This window comes from Schistocerca serialis, chromosome 6 (assembly GCF_023864345.2).
Source record: "Schistocerca serialis cubense isolate TAMUIC-IGC-003099 chromosome 6, iqSchSeri2.2, whole genome shotgun sequence".
Lineage (NCBI taxonomy): Eukaryota > Metazoa > Arthropoda > Insecta > Orthoptera > Acrididae > Schistocerca > Schistocerca serialis.
Window position 1 is genome coordinate 154,086,303 of NC_064643.1, and position 16,764 is coordinate 154,103,066.

Consider the following 16,764-nt stretch of genomic DNA (forward strand, 5'->3'; position numbering starts at 1 on the left):
GCCTCTAAGTCTGCTCTCAAATCTGGAAATGTGTGTGAGATCTTATGGGACTTAACTGCTAAGGTCATCAGTCCCTAAGCTTACACACTACTTAACCGAAATTATCCTAAGGACAAACACACACACCCATGCCTGAGGGAGGACTGGAACCTCCTCCGCGATCAGCCGCACAGTCCATGACTGCAGCGCCTGAGACCGCTCGGCTAATCCCGCGCGGCGAATCTGCTCTCCCGCGCACCATGCACTCGATGTCTCTCTCTTACGGTTTGAGATCAATGGTGCTCTCCATTTAGCGTTCCCAGCAATAAATGAATTTTTACTCCTCCTTATTGAATGTGTGGCTTGTGCATAATTACGACAGGGATTCTTCTTAGTGCCGACCAATTACATACGTTCTAATACGGCAGCAGTCACCGTTCCATACTCAGTTTTCATACAGTTAATACTGGGGTTCCTGAGTGCTCGAGCTGAGAAACAGGCAGCTTCTGACTCCTGCTACCTGTCCAATTGCATGTTTCTGCCAGTAATGTCTCCTACACATACTTGCAGGGGAGCCCCACTTTCCAACTCAATGATTTATTTATATTAGCCAATGGTAGCTGCTCTTGCTATTTCTTAGCAAGAGTAACCAAACACAGTTAGCTTGAAAACTGATCGTGCCGCACCCCCAAGCACACAGGTGCCGGATGGCCCCTCTGCTTTCCGGATCGTGGAACTTATCTCTGAACCGTCTTTTGTCCGCCGTTTCCCAGAATACGAGACTGCTGTAGGGCTCAGGTCTTTACGATTCTGCATGCACTGTCGCTATAAGCTTGAGGAAAAAAGATGCGACGGTCCTTTGGTTCCGGTGGACACGGCTTCTCTTACTACTGAAAGTCCTTCCGTCGCTTACGACGCAAACACTCTTGCCGTCTGAGGAAGCGTAGATGGCGCCTGTCTACCGGTCTTTACTCAAACAGAAGACATTGGGCGTTGCGGTTTCCTACATGGCTTCTCGCTTCCTCCACTTGTGGCAGCATATAGCTTTTTACTACTCCCATTGCTCCGTAAGATTCGCCGCCCGTCATTGGACTTGTCATCTCTGTGCTGATAAACTTCATTCAACATGAACTCGATGAGATCCTCAGCCATGAATTTAAGTAACCTTTCAGGAGAAGATCTACATGGCATTTCAGTAATTAGATACGGCAATCACTGTGTTAACTTTATCAAAACAAGTACTTTCATTTTTGTCAGGAAATTAATTTGGATTAGATGTGTTATCTATTTAATGCAATTTGGCTAAGATGCATTTATGATTTTCAGTTTTTGACTTTTTTAGGTGGCTTATGTATGGGCAATTACGTGACATCCGGCTTGCACTGTTCAACACCACGCTTATGATGCAGACGCCTCTACCACCGCCAGAACACGAACCGTTGTCTGCCGCCTAAGCATGTGGGCGCCTGGGCGGCCCTGCATTCTACTACAGTCCTGGGAGTGCGACGGTAGCCTCCAGCAATCTGTGCCCTCGCTGTCTCAACGTCTGAAGACCACTACGCTCCGGAACCTGGAGCGTGACGCAGCCTGGCTTGCTCGTAGCTGCTGCCGACGGCCACACTTGCTACGGCCGGGAGATACAGGAACCTGGCTATGCAGCTACAGCGCCACATCGCGCAGTCAGCAGCGTGATCCCGTTGCACTATGGGTAAGCCGGGATATTTCCCTCGCGCCAAAAAAATGATTGTAATGGAGGCACAATAAACATGCCATCGTAACCTTCATCGGTCATTTTTTAGCTGCAAAACACATCTTTGCTGGGCAGAGTATCCTAGCCCACAATAACAATAACCAGATGACTAAACGATTGCAGAGGATCACTATGGATTTAGAAAAGGGAAAAGTGTAAGAGATATAGTTGGACTGCTGAAATTTGTATCTGGGAGACACACTCAAAGAGGAAGAGGTGTTAATACTGATTTCATTGGTATGGTATAAAGAAATAAATTAATGCACATTCTGAGGAAGAATGGAGTTAACTGGAGGGATAGAAGTCTCATTAAGAATCTACACCTACAACAGAAAATACGACTATAGATTGAACTGAGGTGACAGAGAAAAACGAAGTTGGAAGATCTGTGACGCAAGGCTGTTGTCTCTCCCCAATACAATTTAACACGTATTTAGAGCATATTATTCAGATATGTTTGAACCAAAAGTCTGGCGTCCGGGTTGGTGGTAAGAGAATAGAATGTATTCGGTTTGCTTATGATAAGTTGTTATTAGCAGATAGTGAAACAACCACGACTGGAATGTTTAAAGAAGTAAGAAAGACCTGTGGCAAATTCGGAATCAGAATTAATGTGAAAAACACAAACTGTATAGCGGTAAGAGTAAGAAAAGTAAGAACCACTATAAAGTTAAGACAGGAAGATATAGAACAAGTTAGTGCCTCCAGATATCTGGGAAGCATAATTGCTGAAGACATGAGGTGCAATGAGGTGACAACGCATATAACAATTGCCAAGAAGGCATTTAATAAGGTGGCGTCTGTGTGGGTGCATCGACAGGGACCTGAGGAAGAGCCTGGCCAAGTGCTTTGTATGGAGCGTGGGTAGGACATGGACATCGACGGAAGAGGTACAAAGAAGAACAGAAGCATTTGAGAGGAGGGAAGAGATAAAATGGGTAGAGAATGAGGAAGTGTTGGGTAGAGTATGGGGAGGGAGAGATATTTTAAAGTAATCCGAAGAGGAAACACAATTGACTTGAATACTGGATGAGAAGTGATTGTTTACTGACGCATGGTATGGAAGGAACGGTGACTAGAAGAAAAAGAAGACGTAGAAGATACTAGATGGTGGAGAGTACAAGACTATAAAACAAATATGAGGAAGATTTGAGGATAGGTAAAGACAGGGCTGCAAGGAGAGCTACTTGTGAAGAACTGCGTACAGCAGAACGCTGAAGAGGATGTCGATGATGGGATAAGGAAAGATGATGTTCTCCTCAGAATCGACAAAGAAGGAAACGTGGAAAATTGACAAGAAGAAGGGGCGGAGTAATAGGGCAGATGTTAACACACCACTGAATGGTTTACATGGTACTGGAGGTCAAAAAATGGTTCAAATCGCTCTACGCACTATGGGACTTAACATCTGAGGTCATCTGTCCCGTAAACTACTTAAACCTTAATAACCTAAGGACATCACACACATCCACGACCGAGAAAGGATTCGAACCTGCGACCGTGGCAGCAGTGCGATTCCGGACTGAAGCACGTAGAACCACTCGGCTACAAGTGCCGGCTAGGTACTGGAGGGAGCAGCAGACAGTAAAACCAGTTAGGGAAGACACAGACTGAGAAACATCCGACAAACAGTTCAGGACGAACGGTGCAAGTGCTGCTCTGAGATGATGTTTGCACAAGAGAAGAGTTCGTGGCTAGCGAACCAGCTGAAGAACACTTATCACTCTAAAAGTAAATCTGGACGGCACCAAGGCCAGAGACAAAGCATGAGAGGGATGTCATAATATCACTTTGTCCCTTCTTCAGTATTTCCAAGACAATGTTTTATTCATCGATTCTGAGGAGGGCCTTTTGAGATTTCCGTTGCTGTGCCTCTTTCATCAACAGAACAAATATAGCCTTCATGAGCTGCGACAGCGTGTGGCTCAACCTCTCTGATCACTACATTGAGATGGGATGTTGCTCGCTCCTAGCACGCACCCTGGCAGTTGTGGTTGTCGTCCAGAGTTACGGCTCGTTAAGATGAACGGTGCCATAATATGTGCCCAGCAGCACGTGTGAGTAACGTTTAACTTCAGCGCGAGAGCACGGAATGTCGTCCCAGAGTGGATCGTTTGAGAACGAATGGCGTAATTTCGTTGTTCTGCTTTCATATTTGTCGTATAAAAAGGCATTAATAACTCAACAGCGTACTTTCTAAACTTCATCCACTGGTAACTAAACGTTATCATTAGTGAACATCGTTAAAAAAGGAGAAGTGATCTTCTCGACTAGTTCACACCGCATAGGGAGGAGATGCTCTTACAACTGGCGGACTACGATTTCTTAGCACTCTTCGGAGACGGATTATGCAGCAAGGATACAGAAAATGGTGACTGCGCAGTCTTCCAGCACAGCTGGGCTTCGTTTCGCTAAAAACAACGGTAGAAAGGAATGATAATTTGTTGACAATAATCTGGGAACGGGTGTGACAATGTTAAGAGAGAGAATAATGGTGCGAGTATAGGTGACATCAATACGCAGCACAATACAATTGTAAATGTTAATTCCGAAAAGAAATTGGTAAATTTGTTAAGAAAGAGCAACTTAAATAGTGAGAATAATGAACTTGGTGAAGCGATAGCCTGCTTAAGAGGAAAACGCCGTCGTTCAGGTCGAAAAAAATCGATTTTCGGTTTTCATCATATTTCGATAGATTAAGGTTTTATTTAAGTACTCTGAAAAGGATTTTCCAGAAAACAATTTTTTGTCTAGCATTTAAAGAGCATTATCTACCACGTGTGTTTATGTGCCTTTTGTAAGCCATAAGGAGATGCCATTATTAGCAAAACAGAATGGGTAGGCCATGTTCAAAAACGTTTGGGGCAAGACTGAGGAAACTAACTGTTGATATGAAGGGAAAAAAATTAGAAGATGGAAAATTGTTGGCCAGACAGGGTCAGTTAACTAATATTGAAATAGAAAACTTGCAGGTATACTATGGGCAGTTTACGAGAAATAAAGAAAATCTGGAGGCAATGAAGAGAGATGTTTGGGCCATATTCTACCATAAGTCCTCTACTGATGATAAGCCACGTCATGGATTGTGTCCATCAGGAGAAAATTCGTGTTGCAAATACAATAGGGCTCAGGCAACTGGAGAATCTTATTCTTACCAGCAGTCTCTTCCTGCTGCTGTTATTACAGCAATGAAACCTATTTCCAGAGACATGGCTCATCCTGACCTTCTAAGGAAATGTCTACAAGGGCAGACACAAAAACCATATGAGTGTTTCAACAGCATAATTAGGAAACGCCTTCCTAAAACTGTATTTGTATGCATCCTTACAATGAAACTAGGAGTTCACGATGGTGTTATTATATTCAGTTGTGGTAATACTGGAATGTGTTGGGTATTGAAAAAGCTAGTAATTAATCGTGGTAAAAATATGATCACTGGGCTGCAACAGTACGATAAAATGAGGATATACAACACAGACAGGTCTGCATCTAATATGGCCAAGAAAGCAAGACAAACATCCAGGAAGGTGAAAAAGAAGTTGGAAGACCTGCTAGAGGCCAAAGAAGGGCCATCATATGCAGCGGGACAGTTTCAATTAACTGTAAGTAACAAATTTAAAAAATTCTTTCTCTAAAGTCAATTTCCAGCAAACTAAAATTTTCAGTACATATGCCCCATTATATCAGAAACTATGATAGATAAATGAATGAAATTTTCAGAGACTCTGCATAACATAAAAAGCCACCCTTGGTACTACATTCATTAATATTCCCCCAATAGGAAGTCCACAAAAAACATTTTCTACATAAAAAGCTTAATATTTTTGTTAATAAATTTAAAAAAGTATTTCTTAAAAACTAGAAAATGGATAAAGTGAATTTTAGCACTGTTGACTCTATTACCATCATGTAACATACAATAAAAATATTAAGGATCTCCATCATACAGTTTTTTCAGAGATGGGTCAAATACTTGCCTAAAATAACATGGGTTAGATAGGCAAGGTGTGGTCCCCTTAACAATAGATGTTACCATAATTAGCCATAGACCAGTAACAATGCAAGTAAATCAGTTCTTTTCACACATTAAAAAAATTAAGAATGATAATCTTAAGCCAGCAAATACGCGATTTTACTACTCACTTGGCGGATCAGGTGAAAATGAATGAGCACGCATTTCGAGAAGTATCAAAAAAATCGATACATTGAAGGAGAAAGCAGGATGGGTTACGTAACGGAGTTAGGGATGGACAGTCGAAGCTCAGAGCAAGGTTTGACAAAGTAAAACTACAGCTTGACGCAGATCGTAGGTCTAGTAAAGTCACATTTGGTCTGGTGGAATATAATATTAATGACGAGTACACGACTGTATTGTTTATAACACCAGAGGACAGTCCTTAATATTGTAGTTGGCGCCAAAGAACAACGCACGAACGTTGCCAATCAAATTGAAAACATGTACCATGCCACTTTAGACGAACGTGTGCTAGAAGAAAAAATTTGTGATGTGATTCAAGTGAAATGTCGCGTTGTGCTGAGCGCACCGTCTATCTTACCAATATAAGTACAGGCTAATTTTACGAATTGAAATGTCTATGCTTGTGTATTTCATCTACTTAAATGTTTTTCTTGGCGCTATATATCTTTCCACTGATTTAACTTAAGTACACGATATACAGGGTGGCCCACAAACGTTGCCACAAAGTTCGAGGGATCGTAAAAGGTTTCTTAGGGAGCGACTCGAGAATGAGAACCTGTATGATGAAATGTCATTCAACGACGCTACAGAGCGACGGAGACATCGTAGATATAGTCACTGGCCCCGGCGGCAAATGTGAGTTAGTGCGATGACAGACCGTGGGCTGAATGCTTCGCAGTATTGTTTGTTGTTCAGTGATTGCGACTGAATGCCAAGATTGTCAGTGGAGAAGATGGACCTAGCTGAAGCACGAGCAGGCCTTGTCTCCTACGAATGCAATGCTCAGTTGCCTTGGTGAATGACTGTTCCAGACATGGCTTTCCATCTGCAGTTAATTTGTCTCCTGTATACCCAAAAGCATTGGAGATTTTGGAGGGTCCGAGAAGAAAAATAAACTGCAGCCAGAAACCCATGTCTGAAACTGCCATCCAAGAAGGCTACAAGGGAGACAATGCCCATCCACGCAACAGCTATCTCACTTAATCTTATCCATTGGTGAGCGTGGCAATTAGTCGCGACCACTGAATAACAAACAGCATTGCTATTTGTTGCGCATGTGGCAAGTCACGTTTGCTGCCGAGGGGGTGGCCTTGTGGCAGGCGCTGCTGCCTATAACTTCGACCCTCTGTAGTGTCGTTGGATGACTTTTCCTAATAGGGGTTTCTGTCCGCTATTTGTTCTTCATGAGTCCCTCTACAGCCCCTCGAGCCTTGCAACAATGTTTCTGGGTCACTCTGTGCACATTTGTTATAGACAAGTCGTTGGCCTGCGTACTGCTTATGTCTACAATTTAACAATTGTAATGACTCTGCATCAAAACATTGGAAAGACGTTAGAAATAACGGAGCAGCAGGAGCAACAAGAAACAACAACAAAAACCGACTCCTATGGTGGAACAAAACTGCACAACTCATGTCACATCCTGCCACTGAATGTGACTAAATATAAGTGCTTGTCGTTAACCCTTGTAAGGTAGTCAGGCCTATTTTGCCCCACAAGGAGCTTTGATGGTCTGTAATTTTGTAAATATTTGTTTTTAATACCTAGCATTCACTCACTTTGTTTGCCCCTTAGTGAAGTATATTCTGACAGACAAAAATTGTTTTGGAGCTTTAGTTTTAAATTCACAGTAATAGAACTTCTCAAGCTGTTCAGGGTTTTTAGACCCTGGGTATTTTAACTTTCATTATTACAGTAAATTCTGAAAATATTATGTTTGCCAACAATGGAGTGTGTATGGCTGCAGTAAGATAGGTATGAAGAAGTGAAGCCATTATTGCTTTGAACAATGGGATGTCTGTATCCGTGGAAAGGTGGGAAAAGCGAGTGGGCGTCATAGTTTTTTCCTGTAATCAAATCAGTGTCTTTATTTACTATGATTCCGCTTAACGAAGTTATGGTTTACATAGCGAATGTTTTCCCAGCGGATTTGACTGCTCTTTTCAGACACTCTCCCACCTATAGTCACTTCCAGTGGGAAAATGAGTTTTAGGAGCAGGTTGATGGTGTGGCCATGGGTAACCCACTGAGTCCTACGACTGCTAATATTTACATGGCCAAATTCGAACAATTAGCTCTGGAAAAAGCGAGTAAGAAACTATGTCGATGGTATCGATACGTGGATGATACGTTTGTTGTTGGGTCACATGGCAAAATAGGTTTGGAGGAATTCTTTTATTATTTAAATAGTACAAATAAAAAACCCCATGGAAATAGAGGAAGACAATGCAATATCCTTCTTGGATGTCTTCGTAATGAGACAGACTGATGGCAGCGTGAAACATAAAGTCTTTCGGAAGGTTACACATACCGACAGGTTCTCGCATAAGAATTCCAGTCATCATCCGCAACAGAAAAGAGGTGTAATTAAAAGTCTAGGGGACAGAGCTAACAGGATTTGGACGCCGGAACACATGGACGCAGAGTTAAAACATCTAAGGTAGACTTTTGAGAAGAATGTGTACTCTAGTAAGGAAATACATAGTGTTTTGCGATTGCATAACAGTAGGCCCAAGGACAACTATAGGACACAGCGATGGAATAACGTGGTTTCTCTACCCTTCATCCAAAAAGGTGTCCAACGTAGCCTTGGACGAAACGTCAGGGATTGAAGAGTTCCATGGACCACGGCCATAGAAGCCGGAAGGATTCTTAGCAGCTGATCAGACAGAATGCTTACGCACGTGTCACGTGTCAGAGTCGTATCTAGACATATCAAGGGTCCCACATCACTCCAACTACGCTCACCACACATCATTACAGAGTCTCCACCAGCTTGCTGACTTGCAGAGTCCATGGATTCATGAGGTTGTCTCGACGCTCGTACATGTCCAATCGATCGATACAATTTGAAACGAAACTCGTCCGACCAGACAACATGCCTCCAGTCGTCAACAGTCCAGTGTCGGTGTTGATGGGCTCAGGCAAGGCGTAAAGATTTATGTCGTGCAGCCATCAAGGGCACATGAGTGTGCCTTCGTCTCCAAAAGACCATATCGATGATGTTTCCTTGAATGGTTCGCACGCTGACACTTGTTGATGGCCCGGTATTGAAACTTGCAGTAACTTACGGAAGGGTTGCACTTCTCCATGTTGAACGATTTTCTTCAGTCGTCGTTGGTCCCTGTCTTGAAAGATCTTCTCCCGGCCGCAGCGGTGTCGGAGATATGATATTTTACCTGATTTCCGATATTCACGGTATACTCGTGAAATTGTCGTACGGGAACATCCCCACTTCATCGCTAGGTCAGAGATGGTTCAAATGGCTCTGAGCACTATGGGACTTAACTTCTGAGGTCATCAGTCCCCCAGAACTTAGAACTACTTAAACCTCACTAACCTAAGGACGTCACATACGTCCATGCCCGAGACAGGATTCGAACCTACGAGCTAGGTCCGAGATCATGTGTCCCATCCCTCGTGCGCCGATTGTAACACCACGTGGCAGCAGTAATCGATCTAACAATTGCGCCAGACACTCTTTTTTGTCTTATACAGGCGTTGCCGACAGCAGAGCCGTATTCTGATTGTTTCCTTATCTCTATATATATTTTTTATGTAAGATGTGTAGAAAGCAATTTCGTACAGTTTCCTACATTAAACAGATTCACAGATACGAGTTGGCCGTGCGGTTAAAGGCGCTGCAGTCTGGAACCGCAAGACCGCTACGGTCGCAGGTTCGAATCCTGCCTCGGGCATGGATGTTTGTGATGTCCGTAGGTTAGTTAGGTTTAACTAGTTCTAAGTTCTAGGGGACTAATGACCTCAGCAGTTGAGTCCCATAGTGCTCAGACCCATTTTTTGAGATACGAGTGGAACAGTTTCTTATAGAACCACATGGAATTGTTTTGTGTGCTATTTGAAACTCACCGGACGGAAAATTGATTTTACCATGTGATACTGGCCCCCAAGTACGGAGACAAGTCACATGTGTCCTCAATTTTTCACTGTGCTTTTCTTCAATCCGTTCACAGTCCTCCCCTCGTCCCAGATGCCGTCGGCGTCATAATTCGCCTACAGCTCAGGAACTTCCAACATGAGGCATTCCTCTGGAATCTCCCAGAGCGAACAGTGCCCTCTAGCGAGCAGTAGTAAGACATCAGAAGAGGAAACTTCGATTACGCGTCGTTGAAAGCAGCGAACGAACAGATCGATGGCGGCCGACTGCTGTGCACACAGAGGACCTCTGGCATCCGGCCGTCTCGAACGGCAAGAAAATATCTCCTGAAGAGCGAGACCATCTACAGGCGGCCTTCTGCCGCGTCGAACCCTGCATTTACCAACCTGTACCTCGAATTTCTTTTTCAGTTCCTTACGACAAACTTGGAAACGTGCATTTCATCAAAATAATGAGTTTCAGAAACACTGCCTTCAGTGTATCTGTATTCAAATTCATGAAGTGGTTTGAGAGAAGGAGAAGTATGTCGTCTCCTGCACGTAAAAAAAAAAAAAAAATTAAAATTAACAACAACGACATACAGATTGCGCTTAAATATACTACTGGCCATTAAAATTGCTACACCAAGAAGAAATGCAGATAATAAACGGGCATTCATTGAACAAATATATTATACTAGAACTGACATGTGATTACGTTTTCACGCAATTTGGGTGCGTAGATCCTGACAAATCAGTCCCCAGGACAACCACCTCTGGCCGTAATAACGGACTTGATACGACTGGGCATTGAGTCAAACAGAGCTTGGATAGCGTGTACAGGTACAGCTGCCCATCCAGCTACAACGCGATACTATAGTTCATCAAGAGTAGTGATGGCGTATTGTGACGAGCCAGTTGCTCGGCCACCATTGACCAGACGTTTTCAGTTGGTGAGAGATCTGGAGAATGCGCTGGCCAGGGCAGCAGTCGAACATTTTCTGTATCCAGAAAGGCCCGTACAGGACCTGCCAAATGCGATCGTGCATTATCCTGCTGAAACGTAAGGTTTCACAGGGATCGAATGAAGGGTAGAGCCACGGGTCGTAACACATCTGAAATGTAACGTCCACTGTTCAAAGTGCCGTCAATGCGAACAAGAGTTGACCGAGACGTGTAACCAATGGCACTCCATACCATCGTGCCGGGTGATACGCCATTATCGTCCAACGTGTGCGTTCACCGCGATGTCGCCATACACGGATGCGACCATCACGATGCTATAAACAGAACTTGGATTCATCCGAAAAAATGACGTTTTGCCACTCGTACACCCAGGTTCTTCGTTGAGTACACCGTCGCAGGCGCTCCTGTCTGTGATGCAGCGTCGAGGGTAACCGCAGCTATGGTCTCCGAGCTGGTAGTCCATGCTGCTGCAAACGCCGTAGAACTGTTCGTGCAGATGGTTGTTGTCTTCCAAACGTCCCCATCTGTTGACTCAGGGATCGAGACGTGGCTGCACGATTCGTTACAGCCATGCGCATTAGATGCCTGTCATCTCGACTGCTAGTGATATGAGGCAGTTGGGACCCAGCACGGCGTTCCGTATTACCCCCCTGAACCCACAGATTCCATATTCTGCTAACAGTCATTGGATCTCGACCAACGCGAGCAACAATGTTGCGATACGATAAACCGCAATCGCGATAGGCTACAATCCGACCTTTATCAAAGTCAGAAACGTGATGGTACGCATTTCTCCTACTTACACGAGGCATCACAACAACGTTTCAGCAGGCAACGCCAGTAAACTGCAATTTGTGTATGAGAAATCGGTTGGAAACTTTCCTCACGCTGTGGGTGTCGCCACCGGCGCCAACCCTGTGTGAATACCCTTAAAAGCTAATCATTTGCATATAACAGCATCTTCGTCCTGCCATTAAAATTTCGCGTCAGTAGCACGTCATCTTTGTGGTGTAGCAATGTCAAAGACCAGTAATGTAGGTGGAAAGAGGTGATATTGTTTGATCGCACGATTGCCGTGCTCTTACCGGAAACAACTACAACCCTTAAATATCCTTGAGTATGTATATGAAGGAATCTAAAGTAGCACACCAGGCTAGTCGTAGGAAAGGGAGGATACAAACTGAGATCCACTGGAAATGTAGCCCACTAATGGTGCTGTGCTGGTTCTCATTCGTGGACGTTTACCTGGATGGACTGAGAGAGGAAAAGTGAAGAACTAAGAGACAGAACCACTTTTCCTTGTAGGTTAATTTAGTAAACGTGTAAATATCACAGAGATCGTCATCTAGCGTCAATTCCTGACCGCAACCCTGCCCACCCTTAGTCCATACTTCCGGTCTAGTATTATAATTAGTTTTGATCAGTAGTACTGTTGATAAGTTGACTCTTGCATACGCTGATATTTATATATATTTGACGATGCTGGTGGTGATTTTGTGATTATCATTTGACGGTGCCGCTACGGCTGCAGTGCATTTGGAAATGTTTTTATATAACAGATCTGAAGATGGTCATTTTAGATTGATGTGATGACCAAACATTTGTGACCACAGACGTAAAGGAAATTTGTAATATTAGAAATGCGAAAATAAATGTTCTAACGGTTCGAATGGCTCTGAGCACTATGGTAGTTAACATTTGATGTAATAAGTCCCCTGGAACCTAGAACTACTTAAACCTAACTAACCTCAGGACATCATACACATCCACACCCGCGGCAGGATTCGAACCTGCGATCGTAGCAGTCGTGTGGTTCCGGACTGAAGCGCGTAGAACCGCTCGGTCACCGCGGCTGGCTGAAAATAAATCTGTTGCGCTTTTACGATTTAACCGCTAAACCAATTTTCATAAAATTCTTCATGGAGCTAGTTTGATCACCGATTTCGAGCAGAGGCTACTTTGGAAAGTACGTAGTGCAACACATTTATTGATTTGAAGAATATAATGCAAAACAGGGAAAATAACTACTCTTCAAAAAATCGATTTACCCTTTGACTTTTGAAGTTTGTCATATTTGTGAAAATGCTTTTCTTGTTTGATATGTTCTACAGAATACGATTCAATGTAATGAATACTATGTTTATACAATACTGCGCGAGTTTCATCCACGCTTCCATAATGTCAGTCACAAGCCTGTCACATTTTAGCCGCTGAGCGTAGTTTGCACGAGGATAGTTGAACCCTGAGGACGACTATGGGCTACTTTCGAAAATTGTCCCTAATAACTTCTCTGTTGCATTGAAATTTGCGTGAACGGCTTCTGGTCATGCGGTTAGCATTTCTCCTTTACGATCATGTATTCCCGGGGTTCAGTTACCGATCAGGACGGTTTCTTCTCTGCTCGCTGCGAGATGTGTGCGTTGTCCTCATCATCATTTTGTCATCATCGGCATGCAAGGCAACGAAGAGGAGTCAGATACAAGTACTTGCATTAAGCTCCCGAACATCCCAGGAGGGGTCTCCCAGCCAATAAAATATACATTTCATTTCATATCACTGATACGCGAGCGCAGCCATGGGTAACAGGTAGAATACAATGCTTAAACAGTTCCCAACGTGTTTAATTTATTCCAATTCATACTTCCATACTAATACAATAAATACGAAAGTAACAACTGAAGCGATATCCATGAAATTCGGCTTTAAGCAGCTCGAACCAAAAGATAGACTACTTTACGTAGTGTGTAGTACAAGATATTTATTGATTTTAAGAATGTTACGCAAATTAAGGTACAATATTTACTCATTGAAAAAGCTATTTCCTCTTTCACTTTAAAACTTTATCATGTTTGTGAAAATACTTTTACGGGTGGATACGTTTTACATAATATGATCAACATAACCAATACCACGATTATTCAGTTCTCAACATGTTTCGATCCACACTTCCACACAAATTCCAGTTTTGACGGTTTCCAATGGTAGTTTGTACGAAGATAATTGAACCCTGAGGACGACTATAGGCTACTTTCGAAAGTTGTTTCTTTTTGAGTGTTGTTATTATTATTTTTAAATATGGCATGAGTGGCATGCGGACGACACTGCGGGACGTTCGAGAATCTCAGTGCCCATAGATCGTTCTGTGACAGTGAAAGTCCAGCGTTACTGTGTGCGTAGTTCATGATATTGAGTATGTACACCACCTGTCATAGCTGGAGACTTTTGGTGGAGATACGGCAATAAAATCGGACAGCCATATCTAAAACTATTACCACAAGCCTCCCAAACGTAAATCTGATTTAGTGCAGAATTCTAAGAGAGCTCGCCCGCATCTCGTGGTCGTGCGGTAGCGTTCTCGCTTGCCACGCCCGGGTTCCCGGGTTCGATTCCCTTCGAGGTCAGGGATTTTCTCTACCTCGTGATGACTGGGTGTTGTGTGATGTCCTTAGGTTAGTTAGGTTTAAGTAGTTCTAAGTTCTGATGACCATAGATGTTAAGTCCCATAGTGCTCAGAGCCATTTGAACCATTTGAACCATCTAAGAGAGCTCAAGCTGCGAAAGTTACTCGAATCCAACAAACCTCAGAGCAATCTCATACGCACCAAAACTTGGCTACAGAACGCCAGGCAGCATGAAGAGCTACAGATACGTTATAAGAGTCGGAAGCGCTCTGCATTTTAGATGTTGAGCGTCAGGAGTCTCTTCAGCTTCCAATATGCTTGAAGACACAACGACGGCGTCATTTAAAGGCAGCACCTTTACATGTGGAATATTAGAGGCTTTTGGTGAAGTTGAATTTGACATTGATTTATTAACTGAGTATGTTAATCATAAATTATACATCATGCAAACTGGCAGACCCTCTGGCCCCTTCATACATTTGTTACGGGCCTTCAAACCAGACTATCTTACATTTCTAAAATATATATATGCATATACGCATATTGATATATTTTCGCTAGCATATTACTTTGTCACGAAAATTGGAAACAGGATGCTATGTACGTTCATGAGCGGGAGTAGGATGCGTTTCAGATACGAGTCGAGTGGGAACTTTTGGGCTGTGAGGAGGCCCACCGCTGACAATAGAAGGCTGTAGGGGGCTATCCAGTCACAGGGGATTTCGGATGGAGTCCTGGCCCATGGCTGCTGGCTTTCTGTTTTGTTTCAGGTCTCAGGGGCCGGAGCAATTTTTACAACGGCCAGGGGCAGTTTTCTCGTGAAAGCCTCATGTTTTTGGCAGTAACGCGCCAGCTCGGCGCCATGGCTGTGATGTTGTTTGGGACGTTTCGGAGAAATGGGCGCTGAGCTCTGCAGGACAGGCCGACAGAATGGTGCCTCACGTAGCACCCAAATTACCACCTTCTATTGGCATCCATGGACAGAAAAATTCCCACATTAAGTCCTGGAGGAGGCTGTGATAGGCTGTTACATCAGAAGACACTTGCAATCACCGTCGGGAATTGGTGGCAAGGAATAATATTGGCGCCTAAGTCGATGGAATGCAGTTGTGGGAGTTTAGACGAATTTGTTGCAAGACTATGACTGACTGGCGAGAGCTTTGTTTATGGACGACCACTGGCCGAGTTCTGCCACAGCAGACTCAATGGACACAGAGCAGAGGGGAGTTTTGAGAAGAGCTGGTTCCTGCCCGCCGCACGAGACGGCAGCGTCCTTTGCGGCCCTTACGGCAGACTAATTCCATTCAAAGTTTCACTTGTCCCGTCACTCAAACACTCAGTTTCTTACAGTGCTCGCGCTTCGATCGGTCTCCAGTGCGCAGCCCATTCTCCATGCAGTGGCCGACCACGAGAAGCAGCCCTCAAATGCTCACCGCCTTGGGCCCTGCTGTCGGTAAAATATTCAGCTGTGGCCTGTAGAGTTTCAGCTAATTTTTCAACAGCCGAAAGTTCTAAGTTAGGTATCCACGGGGATTCTCTAGAACCACTTTGCCTTCTTAAGTGATATCGTGGTACTGCATAGGATTAGCCATTTCTTTAGCGTTATTATATATTTCACCTTTTATCTTTGCTCCCCCTTCTCAAAGTAGAGACGAACACTGGATTCCATGCTGTGTCGTTAACAACACCTCTGTCAAGTGAGGAAAGTTTACACGTTCGGTTTACGTTAATACACAGGATTGTTCCTTGTACAGACTCATAATCAAGTTTGTGGTCTGTATAAAAAAATATTGTAACTGTAAAATTTTAGAACGAGATTTATATGTTAAACGATCACGGTTACCAGTATCCTTCCAGATCACCATTTTTGAAGGGGAACTTTGATGATTTAAATGAATAATTATATAAGACGCTAGCCATTCAATGTAGGCTTTATACCTGGGCAGTTAAAGACTGCGTCGCACACCTTATGCATATTCAATATGAACCAACTTGGGTGTGATTACCTTAACGTCATGATTCTGCCCTCTAACTTGCATATCAGTTAACGGTGCCACGATAGCAAACACGTAGTTAGTTTTCAAACATACAGAAATGGACTAAAAATGTAGGCACCATAATACATTAAAATGGAGTAAGAAACGGTTGGTATACGTTGGTCTGGTGACAAAAACTCGCAGCCGGTTCTATGTGAACCAGAGACCACCTAGAAACTACTTCTACACGCAAGTCATGGATCGCGTTTTTTTTCTACTATAAGTAGGAAGTATAATACATGCTGTCAAATGCAACATACAGCAAAATATTAGAAACAGATTCTGCGTTTTTTTTTCTAATATAAGTAGGAAGTATAATACATGCTGTCAAATGCAACATACAGCAAAATATTAGAAACAGATCCTGTGGTGTCACCGCAAGGCACCACACTTGGTAGGTTGTAGGCTTCAAATCGGCCGCGGTCCGTCAGTACACATCGGACCCCCGAGTCGCCACTGTCGACGTTAGCAGACCGAGCGCTGCCACTCGGCTGGTCTTACGAGACAAGCCAGCACACTGCCCAGTTCTACAGCCGACTTTAATAGGAATGGTTCACT